Genomic DNA, 12,515 nt, shown 5'->3' with positions numbered 1-12,515 from the left:
ACAAATGGATAATTTGGCTAATAAGTTAATATGCAGTTTTTATTTGAATTTACGAACATCATATTTGCTATTTTGTGACAGAAGGGCATAAAATTCGTCACCATAATCATATGCGCAAATGTATTACCAAATCCCGCAGAATCGTTATGCGTGTTTATGCTTAATGAGTTACCGCGGTAGAAAATACATGGCTTTATTCGAGTATTGCACAGTTACAAGTCATAAATTTGACAGATTACATCGTATATTGGTCATAGCAAATAGGATTGACATAAATGAACTTCATTCGATCAATGAACTCTTTGAAATTAGAGACAATCTAATGGAACTACATCACTTCGCTGTGTTGTGAGGCCATTTAAGAATGAGAAATCGAGCGATAGCAAGGACTCGTCAAACGCTTTACAGCGTTTAGCCGACTCAAAAATATACATGTATGTAAGGTTTATGTCCAATTTCATCATTGTTTTATACATACTAAATAAACTTTTTATCAAGCCAGCTCATCCTGTTTGCACAACAGGTAAATCTTTCTATCAGAAGGATGTTAGTTCAAATCTCAGGGAAGGTGTTTATATGGCTATCTGTAAGACAAAACATCAAGGTGATGTTGACTCCGTAGTTCATGTGAAAAAGTTGTCAGTTACTTGAATGTCGAAAACAACTAACTACTGGCATAGAATTAAGTAATACAGACAAGGTGAACTGATACACTTTATATATATATATATATATATATATATATATATATATATATATATATATATATGAATGGAGATGGAGAGCTGTTTAAGGCAATGTTAACATTAACAAAACCAACAAACAGTTAACTCATCATCATTCATATATTTAATTCATGTGGCTATCGAGCGGGCTTGGAGTATCTGGGATTTTTAGAAAAGTAACAGACATATTTAATCTCATTCTACCTAAATTTAGAACCTAGTTTAAGAATGCTGAATTAAAATCCTGATATTTAGTCTCTTATATTAAGGTACTGGACCCGTAATAGAGTACCTCCTTTTTGAAGAGTATTCAATTCCTACCATAAACCTACTCTGACTGCAATTTTCAGGGGGGCGTAGGTTCAAGCCCAACTGGGACCAAATTTTTTTTCCATATTTTCCTTTTTTCTTGTAAGTCTTTACTTCTTTCAAGACTTATTACAGATGTATTGTACAAAATTGGAAAATTTTCATTTTATAAGCAATTTCTTGCTGTTCAAAGTGAATTAATACCTCTGAATCAGGAGGGGTAGAGTTAGACATCTTTAACCTTTAGCATGCTAGATAAATTGTCGTCTGCTGGAAATGTCGTCTGCTAAAATTGTAAAGTTCATTCAATTTGCTCCAAAATTGGAAGAAATATTGTCAGGGTAGCAAACAGCTTGGAACCTGATCAGACGCCGATTTAATCGGCGTCTGATCTGGTTCCAAGCTGTTTGCATAGGCTGTTAAATTCGCCTGCAGCAGGCTAAGGGTTAAAAATACTGAGTTACATGCAGTAAAAGTTCTCTATTTTGCCTTCATTCTTAGATTACATATTGTGGAAGAAATGCAGGTAGGTTTTACTTCTGCCCCAATGTTATTTTTGAATGATGTGAGCGAAATTCAAAACAGACCCACAGGATTCGACCTTAATTTTTCTATGTTGGAGTTAGAATTCTGTCTCATTAAATCTGTTTACTTGAGGCACCCTAGAAAAAATGATATTAACAGTTTAATTTTGTGTTTTATAATTGTTTAACAATAGTTTGATGTTTCTTTCATCAAAATTAATGCTGTAATGAATTCTCTGCGAACGTTTTAGATAGTGCCATCACATTGAAATGTGTCTCTACTTGAGCTTTAGGAAATACCATAAATTATACAAAATTTACAAAAAACGGCACGGTAATAGTTGTTTAAAATTTGCAACACAGTGCAAAACATGGTCAACTTTATGAATAAACCAAGCAAATGCTATTTTTTAAACAATACTATTAGGGGTCCAATACCTTAATATTATGCTTTTAATCTGCTAGGCAACTCCTTATACCTGCAAAGACCTACAGGTCTGATTGACTGAACTTCTAGGTATGTAGCTTTTTTCTCTCTTTGCATTCATGCAGCATCACTACAAAAAATCCAAATAATCAAAACAGACATACAAACACTTATAGTTCATCAAAATATTATTTTATATTTCAATGTGATATTTTGTGAAAAGGAAATTGCAAGATTACCATAATAAGTTTTAGCAAGAATTTTTTTAATTGAGTTACTTCCCTTTAATCATAGAATCAATTTTCTAGTTTTGCATAAAATCAGTTCCCATCTGTTAAAAGGAGGAAAAATGTAATTAAACAGTCAGCCAAAGGAGTGGCACAATGTGACTGTTTATGGAAGATGGCTGCTAAAGTCAAGTTTGAACAAAATGTCAATTTAGAAAGTTAGCTGACTGGCGCAAGTGGTTGCTGAGTACAGGCGGCTTCAAAGGCAATTTTATGCAAGTAATCTCTAGTTTTTAGAGTTCTTACTAGAAAAGGACTTTAAATGAAAAAAACTCATTCAATTAAATATTTTGTATGATTATCATGCAAATTTAATGTAACAGGGTCAGTAAGGAAGAAAACTTACATTTGGTTAAGGGAGACAATTCCGTCAACCTTGTATCTCTTAACTTGTCAAAGTTACCGGTTTGCCTTTCAATTGACATGTGCCTTCTTTGATTGGACAAAAAACTGGGTATTTAGCATTTTTAGTCTTTGCTGTAAAGAACAGTTCTTCCCCATCATCACTCGCATCACATGAGACAAGGGCCATACTGATTTGTTTACACAATTTTTTTTTTCCAGCAGGTACCAGTACATACCATTTTCTTACTTTTTTCTATGAAAATCCATTCATGGCCATACTTGTGGAACACAAATCTGTGCAAAACAAAGTGTACTTCTTGCTGTGTCTGGAATACTGCTGATAGCTCTGCCTTATATATTTCTCTAAAAAGAGAAGATATTTCCGCATATGATGTACAAAAAAAGCTAGTTTGTTAATGCAAAGAATATAAGACAATATTTATAATTCAAATGTGTTTCCTATATAAATGCAAGTCAACATCAATTATATTTGAGAAATGAAATTATTTTTTTTCAGTGTTCATGCGAAATGAACGACAGAATAGGATTGGCAAATCCATGAATCGCGCTAGCATGTTTAATTTGCCGATCCTATTCTGTCGTTCATTTCGCATGAACACCGAAAAAAATAGTTTCATTTCTTATATTTACATTATATTTCCTTTCCATTTGTAACCTATATAATATCATGGATTGCATATAATTTGTAGAATTTAACATTAAAATCAGCTTCCCGGCCATTCTGTTCACTAGACGGAACAACTGCAACGTCATCTAAGGAACGTTCTTCCTAATTATACGCGGACGTCGTCAAAACAGCGGTTGGTTATCACTAAGCAGCGATGATGTAACTTTCGCGCCTTTCCTTTTGCTGTTCATATGAAATGAACGTCAAAAGTTTCAATGGAAAAAAATATGGCGAATGTAAATATATAAAATTTAATTGGTTGTTAAGCTGGGAGTATTTCAAGGGTTTTGAAGCTCCACTGGAGGGTCCTGATTACTTATCTCAGTGTTATATCAGAGTTGTTCAAAGTGTGTGGTTTGAAGCTTTGTTGAAACAATTAATGTTCAGACAGTTGTTTTCTTTGTTTTCAATGTTGTTCTTTCTGAAACTGATAGAATTGGACCAACTGAAACAAGTGACAGAAGAATGGTTGATCAACAATACAGAAAACCCTGCTATTAAGGGGAAATTACACAAAATAAGACCTCAGTCACTCACCTGACCTTAAGAATATGACCTTGAATACATGAATGACACTTTGATCCATGAAAGGTAACAAAATGTGTTTAGTATAAAAACATAAAACAGGTTCAAGTAGCCCTGTTTGAACAAACCTGAAGAAGGACCTTACAAAGATGCTACTGATAAAGTTTACTGTAGCTCCCGCAAGCAGTTCAAGGAATAAAGTCATATACAGAGATTTCTATTTTTAGCTCTCGTGTCCTCTTTAAGGGCCCAAGCACCCCTCTTGTGAAGAAATTAAATAGAGGTCTTTATAAGAATGCTACAGCCCAAGTTTGATGGAGTTCCATCAAGCATTTATGAGAAGAAGTTTTTTAAAATTATTTCTATTTTTAGCTCTAATTTCCATAACAAGAGGATCATTGACCCTAAAGCGCTCACCTGTGTACAAGGCTTCAAATGTGTGTTTGTATAAGTACAGAGTTAGGTTTCTTCTATGTTAGCCTATATTATATACATGTCACAAACACTTTTGAACCTAGGGCAATAATTTGAACAATTATGGTAGACATTACAAATCTGATATCACACGCCAAATATCAAGGCTCTAGCTATTATTGATTCAGAGAAGATAAGTGACCAAGCCCCCTGGCAGCCACGTTTTTTGACGAATCAGAATATTAAACTTGAACAATGTTGGTAGAGGGTCACACAAGAACCATTTGTGTAAAATTATTTTAAAATCGGGCTTGCAGTTTCAAACAAGAATATTTTTAAAGTTTCCGCTATATGCATATAGGGAAAAGTGACCACGCCCTCTGGCGGCCATGTTTTTTGATGAATCTATAAATCTAGGATCTATAAATGCTACCGAAAATTTGGAAAATTACAGGTAAAATATCTACTTTGTTTATTTCCAAATTTCAGTTTTACTTTTTTACAGCTACCTTTTGAATGTCATTTTGAATTCAAGATGGCAGAAGTACATTAAGAATTAATCAAATTTATTAAGTGATAAAAAACACCAGACTGAAAAGTATGACTAGATAAGAATAATGACATATTTCAAAGTATATACATAGATGAACTTAAATCAGATAAAGTCTGGCGTAGAAAGTGAGCCAGTATGCCTCCTTCTTTCTTGGGAGTAGAGGCTTTAGATTAAAGCCTAACGCCACTCCACTAAGAAAGAAGGAAGAGACCAGCTCACCTGTAACCAGTTGACATTACTCAACAAGGAGAAGCGGTGGGGATGGATGGTGGATAAGCACGCTGTTACTCGGCTGTGTTGATCTAAACACGGACTAGAAACAAAGAACTGTGTTTCAGCGGCTGACGCATGCTTCGGCGCGGTTTTGAACAAAGAGCTCATGTTTCAGTGGCTGGATTTGATCACGTGATGCATTTATTATAATGAGCGTCGAAATTTTGTGTATTCGTCACGTGATGCATTTCTCATTTCTCAAGACGAGGCTCCGGAAGTTGTTGTTTTCCAACGTTAAACGAAAGTAGAATTGTGTATTCGTTGAAGTATTTATCGTCACACGATACATTAATGAAAATGAGGCTCCGAAGGTTACACTAATGTAAACGGAAGTACATGTATGTATTTGTTACGCGCTAGCTTTAAAATGAGATTATGAAACGAAAGTAGATTCGTCACGTCTATACATACATTTCTTATAAACGACGTTTATTACATAAACTTCCATTTATACTCATGTCTGTATCAGTAAATAATACAAAGTTGTTATTTGGTTTAAATATTCTTTTATTTTGGCATAACTGGCCTTAACAAACACCAGACTGAAAAGTATGACTAGATAAGAATAATGACATATTTCAAAGTATATACATAGATGAACTTAAATCAGATAAAGTCTGGTGTAGAAAGTGAGCCAGTATGCCTCCTTCTTTCTTGGGAGTAGAGGCTTTAGATTAAAGCCTAACGTCCAAAAGAACAAAAGGATTTTTAGTGCATAGCTTCTTCTAAAATCTTATGTTTAGCCCCAAGAAAGGAGGTGGGAATCCTTGTTGAGCAATACTTAAGTCAGAGATAAGTATTCTATGAACAAAACTAAAGTACTACATCAATGATAGAAAATGATAAAACCAATACAACCTACATGGTAGGTCTTATATCAAGACTTGTTTGAAAACAAACAAAACTGTCACACCATTACAACCTGCTTGAGGTTTGGGTTGTGATGCGTGACATGGCTGAAAATTGTCACACCGTTGCGACCTAAGTGTAGGTCTGGGTTATAACGAGGTTGCGACTGTCATACCGTTGCGACCTACGTGATAGGCCTGGGTAATGACGTGGTTGCGGACTGCCATACTGTTGCGGCCTATTTGGAAGGCCTGGGTTATGACGTGTTGCAGACTGTCACACCGTTGTAACCTATGGTTATAGGTCTGGGCAGTGACATGACTGAAAACTTTCACACCGTTGCGACCTATGGTTAAAGGTCTGGGTAATGTCATGACTGACAACTGTCACACCGTTGTGACCTACGATGTAGGCCTGGGTTATGACATGGTTGCTGACTGTCACACCGTTGTGACCTATGGTTATAGGTCTGGGTAGTGACATGACTGAAAAACTGTCACACCGTTGCGACCTATGGTTATAGGTGTGGGTAATGACATGACTGAAAACTGTCACACCGTTGCGGCCTACGTTGTAGACCTGGGTTATGACGTGGTTGCTGGTTGCACATGTCATACCGTTGCGACCTATGGTTTTAGGTCTGGGTAGTGACATGACTGAAAAATTGTCACACCGTTGCGGCCCATGGTTATAGGTCTGGGTAGTGACATGACTGAAAACTGTCACACCGTTGCGGCCTACGTTGTAGGCCTGGGTTATGACGTGGTTGCGTACTATCACACCGTTGCGACCTATGGTTATAGGTCTGGGTAGTGACATGACTGAAAACTGTCACACCGTTGCAGCCTATGTTGTAGGCCTGGGTTATGACGTGGTTGCGAACCGTCACACCGTTGTGACCTATGGTTATAGGTCTGGGTAATGACGTAACTGAAAAAACTGTCACACCATTGCGACCTATTGTTATAGGTCTGGCTGGTGACATGACTGAAAACTGTCACACCGTTGCGACCTACATTGTAGGCCTGGGTTATGACGTGGTTGCGGACTATCACACTGTGTGACCTATGGTTATAGGTCTGGGTAGTGACATGACTGAAAAACTGTCACACCGTTGCGACCTATTGTTATAGGTCTGGGTATTGACATGACTGAAAACTGTCACACCATTGCGGCCTACGTTGTAGACCTGGGTTATGACGTGGTTGCTGGCTGTCACACCGTTGCAACCTATGGTTATAGGTCTGGGTAGTGACATGACTGAAAAACTGTCACACCGTTGTGACCTATGGTTATAGGTGTGGGTAGTGACATTGCTGAAAAATGTCACACCGTTGCGGCCTACGTTGTAGACCTGGGTTATGACGTGGTTGCTGGTTGCACTTGTCACACCGTTGCGACCTATGGTTATAGGTCTGGGTAGTGACATATCTGAAAACTGTCACACCGTTGCGACCCATTGTTATAGGTCTGGGTAGTGACATGACTGAAAACTGTCACACCGTTGCGGCCTACGTTGTAGACCTGGGTTATGACGTGGTTGCTGGCTGTCACACTGTTGCGACCTATGGTTATAGGTCTATATAGCGACATGACTGAACTGTCAAACCGTGGACTCTCGACACATATATATGCATGCAAACAAGATTATAAGAAAGTGTATCTGTGTGGCATTAATATTTGCATAAGGTTTAAGCTAAGTAAGCAAACATAATAATCCCTTGTTGTATTTGTTTGTGCCCGTTGTAATGCCCGATAGTACGAGCTTGCTACTTAAAATACCGTTACTTAAAATGTAACCTGCTTGGATTGTTTCAAGAGTGAAAACAAAGTGTCTGAGAATCTTCTTATTTGTTAGGGTAATGTACCTTGCATATTGTCATTCATTTTTGTTGGAACTTTGATATTATCTATAGCCAAGTTTACTCCTAACTGATTTCTCTTTACTCAAATAAACAGTGTATACACAAGTACTTCTATCTGAGAGTTCTGACCTAAATAAATGCCACACAGTTTGATTGTACCCCTAAAATAGCAAGCAATGACATTAGTAATTCACTAGGAAGATGTTACTTTCTCGGTCCTAGTGTGCTTCGTTAGAAAGCACGAAGGTAGTTCCGTTTTTGTCTCTTATAAAACTCAGGGTATTATAAGAAACTACAGTTTTACTACTGCTTATAATTCCACAATACTTGAGCAATGCTTGGACATGGCTCTGGGTGCGTGCTTGCATCTGGTGCTGCTGCTCGAAATCTGTCCATCTGAAATCGGGAAAGAGAGTCCGCGATTACATTTATTTTTCCCGGTATGTGTTTTGATTTGAAAGTAAAATTGTTCACGGCAGCAAGCCACGTTAATTTCCTCATCAGTTTCATAATGTCTAAGCATTTTGATCTCCCTTTGTTAAGAATATTTACCGTAGCTTCATTGTCGCAATAAAACATAACTTTTTTACATTGCCAAAGTTTACTCCATACCACTGCCGCACTTACGATAGGATACAATTCGCGGAATGCCATAGAAGCCGTTTCTGGAATTTGTTCGGGCCATTTGTTACAGAACCATTTCTTTTTATAGTAACCCGAAAAACCTTTAGTTGAACTAGCGTCGGTAAAAAGCTCCATATCTTCTGAAGAAGTGTAAATGTCATCGTAAAACATAGAAATACCGTTCCAATCTTTAAGAAATTTCAACCACATTGATAGGTCTTCTTTACAGTCTTTACTAAGATGTACATAATGATGAAGTTCCTTTGCGGTAGTTGAAACATTAATAAGATATGACACGAAACTTCTTCCTGGCAGTATCACTCTTGATGCAAATTGAAAATGACCTAAAAGTTGCAACACTTCTCGTTTAATGACTGCTTTTTCTGCAAAAATGTCGTGATAAACTCAATAATACTCTGAACTTTATCATCAGGAAGTCTTGCTTGTAACTTCTCAGAGTCCAAAATAACTCCTAAATACTCGAGCTGTGTAGTTGGACCTACTGTCTTTGAAGGAGAAATCGGTATTTTAAGTTTATTAAATATGAGAGTAATCAGTGCCATGGTTCGATCTCCATTAGAGGTTGGCGCCTGGATGGTCAGAAAATCATCTAGCAAGTGAAAAATTGACTCTATGCCGTAATTATTTTTAGCAATCCAACATATCGCTCTCGACAAATTGTCAAATATTTTAGGGGATGAACGGCTTCCGAACACTAAACGGGTGTAAACATAATATTGACCTTTCCACTTAACCATGAAATATGGCATCTGCTCTGGCTTAATTGGTAAGAGCTTAAATGCGTTGCATATATCCGTTTTACATAATATCGCACATCTGCCGTAGCCTTTTATTGACTTTATTGCGTCATCAATCTTGACGTAGCTTAAGCTGCACATTTCTTTGTCGATCAGACTGTTTATACTAGGGCATTGCGAGTTATGTGGTGCTGACAAATCTACAATTAGTCGTTTTTTACCTGAATATTCACGTTCCGCAATTCCAAGTGGAGAAATTCTGTACTTTTCAAATGGCGGTGATTGATAGGGACCTTCTATAAATTCATTATTCAGTTCGGTTTCTAAGAGAAGGTCGACTTCCACAGGATGTTTTAAAGCAGAAAGGAGATTATTGCAAATCTTATTATCTTCAGGTAAAGAGTTTAGCATAGTGTCGAAACCATGTTCTAATCCGTGGCATAAATATTGTACAAAATTCCTGTTTTCGTGGTTTCTTAATTCATGTCTTAAAACCGTGATATCTATAGGGGTCGTAGCCTTGAATAGTCATTCTTTTTGTCCATTACTTTTCTTTCTGTGGCTGCTTTCGAACTTCTTGCATGAAGATTTTTCATGGCCTGATTGTTTGCATGTGGAGCAAACGTGAATCTTTTGGCAGTTTTTTAAAAAACATCCTTTATCGTTGTTATAATTGTTGCAGATTTCTGAACCGTTGAAGAATGAAATCTTTCTTCCTTGTCTGTCCGTATCTCGGTTCTTGAAGGTTGTAGCGACCCGTGACTATTTTTCCTTTTCGCTATACTAGAAACAGTTAAATTAATTTTTGAACAACAATGTTAGTTTTCTACAGTTTATTCCTCTTTTGTAACAAATATCTTTGAATTTCCTATATTAAAATCTCTGTAAAATTTTAGATGTTGTCTGGCCTAAATACCGAATATATCTGTTCTCTTCTCTAGAAAAAAACTAGTGCCGTGTGCAAATCAAAAAGCAACTCCCAAATTTGGAGAGAGACAAAGCTGAATAGCCAATCTATGAGTAATACTGTCGAAAAAGCTAATTATAAGCTTATCAAGAAAAATGTAAGCTAGGTTTTAGGTTAGTAGAGTAAATATTACAAATTTCTCTCGCACTTCGCGACACTCCGGCCAGAACAGAAAGAGACATGTAACATAACATGTACATCTAACATAAACTGAAATGAAGATAATATCAAATCTCAAATTAAACAAAAATGCTGAAAATGGTGTCACACAGCATTTAACAATATCTACTAGAAAACATGTTTTAGTTATTTGCTTAATGAATAATTATAAACTATAAGAATATAAATGCAATGAAAGAAATGCTTGTTTAAGTAAAAGCATATTAATGGCAAGATATAAGAATACTAAATTCCAATTTACGTTGAATAAATCTTCCTTTTATACATTTCATTGAACAGAAGTCAGTTTGTTGTTTCTTATCATAAACAAATGCGTTTCAGTTCTCCCAATGTAAGTTTATCACTAAACCATTAGATAAACACGAGCTTATCATTCTTAATTATCCACCTGTCACTGCAATTAATTCAGATTGTTAGCACGTGTCTGTTTTTGAACATTTCCTACCAAATGAGCTGTCAACGTAAATTGTGATTAAATGAAAGCAAGTAAGCATATTATAAGTACAGTACTATACGGTTTCAGTTTATTGTAGAATAAGAAGCAAATGTCAGTCTTTTCTTCAAGCATCTTATATAATCCCAGTCAACATTCACCAACTTTATTATTAACTAATCAGTTTATTAGCAATTAATTCCTGTATTCTTTTTCTTGACATAATCGCTGTTTTTCGTTTGGGACGCGTTTGTTCTGTCTGTTTTGGTGTTTTTAGTACTGGTTTTGATAATTTTGTTTGTTCCACTGAATTATGGTCATCGGATACCTCGACTGGATATAAATGGTTTAGTGTTCTACCAATTGTTCTACCATTTGACAAATTTACTTTGGCTGATCGGTATTGTCCATCATTCGACATTATTAGTTTAATCACCTTTCCCATTTTCCATAATCCTCGTGGCAAATCGTCTTTAATCAGAACTACGTCGCCAACACTAGGTTTAAAACTTGACTGCACTCTGTGTGATTTTAATTCCGACTGAGTCCTTTCACGAAGGCTTATGAGGTATTCTTTTTTCCAAATTTCCCAAAAATTATTCAAAAGTTTTTGTCCCTTATTCCACAGTTTTAACAATTTTTTCGTTGAACTTTCGTATGGTTCGTAATCTGGATCATTATCTTCGTAATTTGCTTCAGGTATGCCCGTACGTGGGTTCAGTGTCAGAAAATGTCCTGGTGTTAACGTAATGTTAGAATTTATATCATCGTCCACATATAAAAGTGGTCTAGAATTGATGACACTTTCTATTTCTTTGATAACAGTCTGTAACTGAATATCAGTCAATGATCTACGTCCTAGAGATTTGCGTAATGATCGTTTAACAAGTCCCACAAGTCTTTCCCAGTAACCTCCATACCAGGGGGCTCGCTCGACAATAAAATTCCATTTTATTCCATGATTTGATACATACGTTTGCACGTCATCGCTTTTGATAGTGTTTTGCCAGATTAAATGTATTGTGTCACTGGCTAACTTGAACTGTTTTGCGTTGTCACTGTTTATTTCCATTGGTGATCCCCGTTGCGCAATGAATCGACGTAACGCTAATAGGAACTCTGCTGTTGACATATCGTGTACTGTCTCCAAATGTACTGCACGAGTTACTAAACAAGTGAATAGGCAGACCCATACCTTTCTATATTCCCCAGAGGTTTTTATGTAGAGGGGTCCAAGATAATCGAGACCTGTCCTTTCAAACGCGACCGCCTCCGTAACACGTCCCTTTGGAAACGGGGGCATTGGCGGCATCTTGTACGCACCGCCCTCGATTTTCCGACACAGTATGCATTGTCGTATCACACTGCGCACAGTAGCACGCCCACTGGGAATCCAGAATTTATATCGCACAGCACTCAATGTTTGAGATAATCCACTATGAAGTTGCTGTTTATGAGCGCCTTCTATGATTAAACGTGTAAAATGATCTTTCTTTGGTAAAGGGATAGGATATCTGGCTGCATCGCTAATATTTGCGTTTTCAAGCCTGCCTCTGCATCTAAGCAGACCATTTTTATCTATGAATACTCCAAGCTGTTGCTTTATGGTACATTTTTTACCGTTTGTTATCGACTCGTACACATCTTGATAGCACTTTCTCTGTAAATGCAATATCCACAAATTTTCGGCATGTAACAACTCATCACTTGAAATCGATTCAGTTTCACATTTCTGTTTCTTTATCCTTTTGATAAAACGTAAGACAAGG

General features: G+C 36.7%; 1 long non-coding RNA gene across 4 annotated transcripts in view; it reads right to left on the bottom strand.

Moving 5' to 3' along the window:
- LOC128551546 (uncharacterized) overlaps nt 1–12,515 on the bottom strand; it is a 56,842-nt gene that overhangs the window by 28,677 nt on the left and 15,650 nt on the right. For 2 of the 4 annotated variants that reach the window (XR_008368825.1, XR_008368824.1), the window contains exons 2-3: nt 2,854–2,980; nt 2,038–2,115 (exon numbers count right to left, since the gene is read on the bottom strand). This is a non-coding gene — a long non-coding RNA (uncharacterized LOC128551546). Of the gene's footprint in view, nt 1–1,996; nt 2,116–2,853; nt 2,981–12,515 lie in introns of all 4 variants that reach the window. The other 2 variants (XR_008368827.1, XR_008368826.1) reach the window with 2 other exon arrangements.

The sequence above is a fragment of the Mercenaria mercenaria genome, unplaced genomic scaffold (assembly GCF_021730395.1).
Source record: "Mercenaria mercenaria strain notata unplaced genomic scaffold, MADL_Memer_1 contig_1254, whole genome shotgun sequence".
Taxonomy (NCBI): Eukaryota; Metazoa; Mollusca; class Bivalvia; order Venerida; family Veneridae; genus Mercenaria; species Mercenaria mercenaria.
This window is presented reverse-complemented; position numbering and strand designations above follow the sequence as displayed.